Source organism: Neovison vison, chromosome 13 (assembly GCF_020171115.1).
Source record: "Neovison vison isolate M4711 chromosome 13, ASM_NN_V1, whole genome shotgun sequence".
Classification (NCBI taxonomy): domain Eukaryota; kingdom Metazoa; phylum Chordata; class Mammalia; order Carnivora; family Mustelidae; genus Neogale; species Neogale vison.
The window spans coordinates 110,228,054-110,234,527 of record NC_058103.1 but is presented as its reverse complement, the minus strand read 5'-3'; positions in this window follow the sequence as shown (position 1 = coordinate 110,234,527).

Sequence of the window (6,474 nt, the reverse complement as noted above, 5' to 3'; positions counted from 1 at the left end):
AGACAACTATCATATGATCTCCCTGATATGAGGAAGTGGAGATGCAACGTCAGGGGTTTGGGGGGTAGGAGAAGAATAAATGAAACAAGATGGGATCGAGAGGGAGACAAACCATAAAAGACTCTTAATCTCACAAAACAAACTGAGGGTTGCCGGGGGTATGGGGGTAGGGAGAGGGTGGTGGGGTTATGGACATTGGGGAGGGTATGTGCTATGGTGAGTGTGTGAAGTGTGTAAACCTGGCGATTCAGAGACCTGCACCCCTGGGGTAAGTATACATTATATGTTAATAAAAAATTTAATAATTTAAAAAAATACATTTATTCAAAACAAAAGACATCTGAGCAGTAAACAACAGCAAACACTTGTATGTTCTAAATACGGTTCCAAGCACTTTACCTCCCTAGTCTTGCTGAGCCCCAGCCATAAACCTATGAGATAAGTACAGCTTTTATTTCCATTTTCAGATGATGACACTGAGAACTGGAGAGGTCAAGGTATGTTCTTGGGTTACTTGCCCAATTCTATGACCAGTTGCTCAGCCTGGGGCTGGCTTCTTAAGACGTCTGGACTCTAGCTTCTTCATGCTTAAAGCAAGGGCATCAGACCCTATGATCTACAGGATTACCTACAGTTTGGAAAACCTGTGATTTAACAGTGAGGGATGGGACAAAAAAGCAATGTGTGTCAACGGTGGGAGTGACAAACCAGGGCTTGGAGGGGAGAGAGAGGTATTCTGAAAGGAGTTGCTAAGGGGAAGATCCAAAATCAGTCACTATGTTCCCTTCTCACAGACCAAGGGGCTGAATGCCCCTCTTCTCCCCACCACACACCTTCTACACAGTTCCTTCAGAAAAGCCCTTTCTCAAGCTTCCACAGTTTCTTCTCCTTTTTAACAGCTGTGCTACATGCTACTCACTTCCCCAGGCAGTAGGATGGATGCTGGGGAGTATCTGTCAAGGATGCCTCCCCTAAGATGGTATTGGGCACCTCATTCTCTAGATGCAGCCCAGGCCTGTCACAGGGGCTCTGAGAAATTATGGGGGCCCCTCTGACATGGCAAAGGGTGGCAGGTTGTGGGGTGAACAAATGGATCTCTGGCTCCTTTTGTCCCCTGAGGGCCCACATATCCAGTTCATGAATCCCAGCCTTTCTACCTCCCACAGAGCTTGTATCTCTCTCCCCTCTTTCCTTCTACCTCTATCTAGTTTGGGTGTTAAGTACTTCCGTGATCTGGTATGGTGATTGCCCTAACAGTCTCTTCTCTTTCCAGGTCATCTCACACCAAGCTATCCGATTAATTTTAATCACCAGTCTGGCCCAACAGCACCAGAGGCTGAACCTTCAGACCTTTCCCATTCTTTGTCCTTCATGTTCTGCTCCCAAATCCTCTGTCCTCTCATTTCCTACTGCACACAGGGCAACCACCCTACCCCTTCTGTGTCTGTTGGAACCCTCTCAGACCTAGTGCAAATATCATGACTTTTATAAAGCTTTTCCAAATATCCACAAACTTAATTGTCCATAGCATGTTTTGGTGCCTCTGCTTTAGCAAAAAATTATAGCCAAGCATGAATAGTGCATTATTTTTGTAAATCTGCTCCCAACAAGTTGTAAGGCCCATGAAAGTAGGGATCCCATGTTTCATATTTCTCACAGAGGCCACTATGCAATCTTCAGTTAGTGGGCACTTGGCAGCTATTGAACACATGAAAGAATGTAGAAATGCCCAAAGGTGGGCAGCGTGTAGAAACCAGAATGTGTCTAATGGGATTGAGCATCCTGAGCCAATCCTGTCTACCTTAACCTAAGAAAGGGAATGTGTAGTCCTATTTTGCTGAAAGCCAGATATAATATGCCAGATAAAGGGAACCTGTTAGTGGTTCCCATGGAGTTTTCTGCTCCTGGCCTTCCACTCTGGTACGTCATGTTTGTCTGTATCCTTCTACCTCTTCAGCTTTGGGGGGAGGGATTTGTCCAGTGACCTCAGTTCTGTGACGGATTTAAGAAGAATTATTGATTCTCAGTTTATTCAGCTTTTTTTTGTGTGATGACCTCTAAGTTCCTCCAATGTGGGGCCAGAATCTGGAAGTTTCTGTCAGGTCTCCTTTGGGTTAAGAAAGAATCAGATGACTCTAGTTTGAGAAGAAGAGAACACAGGGACGCTCTGGGTACTTGAGTGGTGGAAGTTGATGTCTCAAGAGTCCTGCCACAGATGTGACTTTGTGTCAGCAACATCCAGGCTCGTCCCCTCTCCCCTCGATACCAAAGCTTCCAGGAAGGGACCCTGGGCAGAATTATACCCCTGGATCCACCAGCTGTGGCCAAGATCACCAGAGCCACTCCTCAGAGGGGTCTTTGAGATCCTTACAGAATCACAAGAAGCATCTACCCCACAGTCAGAAGTCCCTGTCTGAAAAGTTCAGCAGAAAAGAGAACAGGGCAGGGGAAAGAATAAATTAACCTCTGGAGGAGCCAAATGTTGGGTAAGAAGAGCTATTACTGTCCAATTCCCAAAAGTTTGAAAATGAATACAAGACCACTTTTTTTGTTTTTGTTTTTGAATGTTATTGTCCTTAGGACAGTGTTTTGGAAACTGGAGAGGTAAAGGCTAGAGTGGACGAAGTGTCCATAACAAAGAAATGGCCCTTAAACTCACTGATTTGGATCATACTTTTGAAGAATCAGCTTTTTGGAAAGAGAAAACAGGGAGAGAGTTGGAAGGAGGCTGTAAATTCCAAGGATTGTTCTCTTTTCATGTTGGTGGAAACAGGAGGGTGTGATAGAAATTGAGTCAGTAGGCTGGAGGGTGAGAGGAGGGGTCAGGGTAGCGGAGGTGAGGATGGGGGCGTGGTCTTGGGGGTGGGGCTTGTCTCTGGCTGTCATGGCAGCTTCTGAAAGCAGATTTGCAGCCGGCAGGATTTCAGAGTAGGGAAGACATCAGGGCCAGAGCTCAGGTGGTGGCGATCCTGTGTTCAAACACAGGAAAGCCATCTCTCTCCCTCTTAGACCACAGGGAAGATAAAGTTTAGCTGTAAAGGCAGGCAGTGTGGGAACCAGGAGGGTGGCATGGGATTGAACGCATAGCTAGCGGCCACGTGACAATTTGATCCATTATCTTATTTCTTTCCAGGTGAGTATCTTCCTGAATTAGCTTTCCACGGCTGCTGCAACAACATGCCGTGAACCGGATGTCTGAAACAATAGAAACTTCTGTCCCATAGTCGTAGAGGCTAGAAGTCTGAATCCAGGTGTTGGCAGGCTTGGGTCCTTCTGAGGCTGTGAGGGAGAATCTGTTCCAGGCCTCTCCCCTCGCTTCTGGTGGTGTGCTAACAGTCTTTGGTGTCCCCGGCTGGTCGATGCACCATTCCTGTCTCGGCCCTCGTCTTCATGTGGTGTTTTCCCTGTGCCTTCACATGGCTCATCTTCTTACAAGAACACTGATCATATTGGATTAGGGGTCCGTCCTACTCTAGTGTGACATCATCTTAAATCATTACATTTGCGACTATCCTATTTCCACAGAAGGTTGCATTCTGAGTTATGGGTTGTATTCCGAGTCAATGCGTTTGTTTTTGGTGTGTGTGTGTGGTGGGGCGGGGGGCACAATTCAACCAATAACAGTTCCCATGTTACAGATCAGCAGACTGAGGCTCTGAGAGGCTAAATGCATTGCCCATGGTCATCTAGCTACTGAGAGTCAGAGTCGGGATTTGAACCGTGTCTCTCTCACTGCAAGACTTAAATGCTCTCTTCTCTGTTGGTGAACAGAACATGGGAAGTTGGGGAGGGAGAGAGAGAGAGAGAGAAAGAGAGGAGGTGAGCAGCAGTCCCTGTTGGAACTGAGCTTGAGAACTTGCAGGAGGGTTACTGGCGGACGGCCAGAGTTCAATTGAGCAGAGGACATAAAATTGTCATGGTGGGTCTGCACAGTTGGATGTCAATTGATATATTTTACTAACTCACAGAACTTGTGCACGTTAGGAGAGGATGATAGTACTAGAATTTCAGAAACCCTGCTCCAAATTTTGAGGAAAAGCACAGGAGCCCTATTTTGAGAGCAGAAGGTCAGAAAATAAAGGTAATGACAATAGCAAGAGCGAAGTCTTCCACAGTGCTTTATGGCGTATGTAGGGCATGCACCCTGAGCAGCACCTGTGGCTGTCCTTAATTTACTGACAAGGGAAGGGAGGCTCAGGGAAGTAATTACATGGCTTCCCTGGGACCTCCCAGCTGGTATGGAGAGGAACGGCCAGGGTTCTATCATGTTCTCTTTTTTCACTGAATCCCCTTAGATATCTTCTCCACCGAGACGGTAGCTGAAGCAGCGAGAGAAGCGGGAGACGTCGCTGGGAGAGAGCACAGCACAGAGGAAAAAGAGAAGTGGGGCAAAGCAACGGTGGATGCCATCAAAGGAACAACAGATCAGACAGGGTAGAATCACAGAATCGAGGGAGAATGAGGAGGTGAGGAACAGCATCAAATGCCGGGGGCAGGTCGAGAGGATGAAGCTGGAGAAAATGTCATTGAATTTGGAAGTGAGTCGTTCCCAGGTAACCTCTTCTAGCTTTCAGAGCTTTCTGGAGAGCAGTGAGAGGAAGCCGGAGTGCAGGGGGTGGGGTGGAGGAAATGGGATGATGAGTGGCTCCATTTTTCATTCAGAGAGTTTGGCAGGGAAAGGGGAGAGAGAACAGGATCGTAGCTGGAGGGCACAGCAGGACCCAGCAAAGGTTTTTCCAAGGGGGAGGCAGGGGGACCTGTGCAGGTCTGGAATACATCTGATTTCAAGGCTCGCCTCTGCTTCCAGATGTGCCACAGTCGACGGTGAATACAATAACATCTCCATCTGTCAGCCAAGCAGCAGTCCTGCGCTCATGAAGGCTTCCATGTTTACTGGCACATGTTATTAATTCTGTTTGCGTTGTAGTGCACAGTACATTGCCTGACACTCGTCCGAGGAGTCCTTGCACTGGATTTATATCTACATTACCATCCAGCAACGTTTATCGCGTAGTGGCCAAGAGCTTGGTGTTCGAAGTGACGCAGACCTGGGTGAACACTGGGTCTGCTAGTTACGCAGCCGCGGGCCAGTTACTGTCGCTCGGTCTCCAACCTCCTCTGGAAGTCAGGAATCACATCTATCCCAGAGTACTGTCAGTAGCATTAAATGAGCCTTGTAAATTAAATGCCTTGTGCTTAACACAAAGCCTGGAACATACTTAACACAATGCCTGGAACATAAACACTCAATCCATAGCAACCATTTGTAGTCTGGAGTGAAGCAGGAAGACCAATACCACTACTGTCTTGTCCTTAAAATCAAAGTGGGGCCTTTGTTTTCACTTTTTGCACCTCCGCAGTGTACAGTGATGGCTCACAGTCTCCTTTTACCAGGATCTCCTTTAGATCAGAGACTAGGGGTGCTGAACTGGCTACACTTCCCCCCTCCCCCACTCATTCCTCTACTATCAGGTCAGTCTGTGTGTGGGAAAAGAGATCTGAGTCCTTTTCAAACAGATCTGGGATGAAGGGGGGAGGGGAAGGAAAGAGGAGAGAAGGAAGGACACCAAATGAAACTCTTTGATCTGGAAAAAAAAAAAATACCCTCCAACACACGCACACACACACGTGCATTTGGTTTCTCTCTATCCCGTCTGTGTCCGCACGCCTTCCTTTCGGAGGCCTGAGAGACAAAGAGCATTACGGAGGGTATTTTTACAGATATTAAAAACTATAAAAATCTAGATAAACCATCACAGCTCCTTCTTAGCCCATAAAATCATTAATGTATTAGGGGCTTGGGGAAATTACAGAAATATAAGGAAATGTTTATCTTTTAGAAAAGCTATCCATTTAGGGGAATGGATGGGGTGAGGGGTGGAGAGCTGACGGCAGGCCGGACTGCCCCAGGACCCAGACAAATATAAACAAATATCCATGCCCACTGTGACTTTCTTTCAAGTTTTCTCGGCTCTCCACAAATACCACTTCTCCTTTGATCCAAGTTTCTTCTGAAGACCTAGGGGGGAAAGATGGAACAGGCTTCCTGCTGCTCTCGCCCCATTTTATCTCACGGAGACCCACTGCTGATTAGGAGAAGGCCACTTGGCCGAGGAGCCCACACATCTCCACTCCTGGAATGTGCTCGCTGCAGTACCCTCTGCTGTCACGGGAAGAGTGATAGCCTCTCCGGAGTGTGAAGATAAACAGATTTCTCTGTCTGCAAAGCCCGTTCCCAGCACCACCGACCCAGCCCCGCTCTGGAAGGACCCTTGTGGCCACCCCCCTATTTTAAAAACAACCCCAAACTACGACTGCTCTGCCCTCGGACTCCTACCGTCACACATTATGGTCATTTCAGGATCCCGGGGCGGGGTGGGGGGTGGGGAGGAGGCATGGTGAGCACAACGCCTGCTTCTCAGGGGAGGCAATGCGGAGACAAACTGGTTCCAAACACAGGCCGGCCAAAAGAAA